Source organism: Stigmatopora argus, chromosome 20 (assembly GCF_051989625.1).
Source record: "Stigmatopora argus isolate UIUO_Sarg chromosome 20, RoL_Sarg_1.0, whole genome shotgun sequence".
NCBI classification, from domain to species: domain Eukaryota; kingdom Metazoa; phylum Chordata; class Actinopteri; order Syngnathiformes; family Syngnathidae; genus Stigmatopora; species Stigmatopora argus.
In genome coordinates, this window is record NC_135406.1 from 12,432,303 (window position 1) to 12,434,209 (window position 1,907).

Genomic DNA, 1,907 nt, shown 5'->3' on the forward strand with positions numbered 1-1,907 from the left:
AACTTGAAATTTAACTGAAATCAACTCAAATGACTATACACACCCACACATATTTGACCACCATCTCAATAAGCTCGTATCTCCAATTTTTTTCATTTCTCAAGGAAAAAAATGGCTCCGAATTTAGCTCGTATCTCAAATTTCCCGTAAAATGGGACACCCGTATGTCAACGAATTCCGGTAATATGCTGGCTGCCACAGCAAATGTTTAATTAACAAGGAATAATTATAGCACTCGCGGGTGACCCGCATTGTAATCAACAGTTTGAGGAAAACAGAGTTCACCTTCAAAATTAAAGTACAATTAAGAGCACACCAACACATTTCAATGTATAAAAATGTGTTGTTTTATTAAACCCAAAGGATTCTTTAATCTCATCTCATTTTCTGAACAGCTTTATCCTCATCAGAGTCGTTGGGGGGTGGGGGGTGGTGGTGCTGGAGCCTATCCCAGCTGACTTTGGGCCAGAGGCGGAGGGGGGGGGGCACCCTGAATTGTTGGCCAGCCAATCGCAGGGCACAACAAGACAGACAACCATTCACACTCACACTCATACCTAGGAGCAATTTAGTGTCGAATCAGCCTACCATGTCTTTACAATGTGGGAGGAAGCCGGAGTACCTGGAGAAAACCCACACGCGTCAAAATAAAAAGGTATTTTTTTTGGAAAAAAAAGCCTTTCTATAAATGGTCATTTTTTAAAGAAACTGATACTTTACTATACATGGTCTTTTATTATTAAAAAAAGCCTTACTATGCAAGTCTTTGGAGTGTGGGAGGAAACCGGAGTACCTGGAGGAAACCCACACAGGCGTGGGAAGAACATGCAAACTCCACCCAGGTGGACTTGACCTGGATTTGAACCTAGGACCCGAGAGCTGTGAGGCCGAAATGCTAACCACTCGCTCCTCTGGGCCGGTTTTCACATTTTTATGAATGTATCATTTTAAAAAAATCTCCAGTGCTGAGTCCTAGTAGCAAGCGGAAGACATGGGAGTTGCTTCCGCTTGAAAAAAATATTTAAAAAATAAACATTTTCCCCAGAAAAAATCCGCGATGTAGAGGAAATGCTGAGGGATTACTGTACTTGAAAATACTCACCAAACACTTTATTCATGAAACAAAAAAAAACAATAAACAAATAAAACATAAATGAAATAATAATTAAAAAAAAATGAAACATGACACATATCACATATCTGTACTTGAATATGCAATTGCAGCGCACAAAAATAGCACTTCTACAATTACCATTAAGCCTTAATGATGAAGGGAATATTTAGATATAAAAATGGACCCACCTTCTAGTCTGTGAAGGACAACTTTTGCATGGATTATTTTGCAAAATGTCGAGTTTTCCTCGTGGAATTTTGCTGCTCTTTTCCCACACGTAAATTCTGATGGAGACGCCATTGATAGCTGCTAACTAGGCTAAGTTAAAGAGGGCGCAAAGCTTCAAAGTTCTTCGACGACTTGAAGAGTTGATCCTTTGATATATGCTAACAGGCTGAGCTAAAGTAGGCCGCAAAGCTTCAACGAGGTCTTGAAAATGATTTTGGCTGATATTTAAGGTCATAAAGTAGCTTATGCTAGACACGTCGGGGACCCATAGGGTAAGCTAGGTGGCGAAAACTGCGCATGCGCGGTGGCAGCGTCACTTCCTTCGATTTATAAATGTAAGAGAGTCGGAAATAGGAAATAATTAATCTTCAAATGTTCTGACGTGTGGTTTGAGCAATAAATGTTTGCGCAGGTTTTAATTAAATTGAAAATTAAATTAAACATAAATAACTTGAAGATTGCGTCTCAAAAAGAGGCATCGCAAAACGCGCATGCGCAGAGAAAAATCGTCCTTGATAATGGAGCTGTCGCTGTTTGGCCGATTGGCATCACGGGAGAAGTAGTT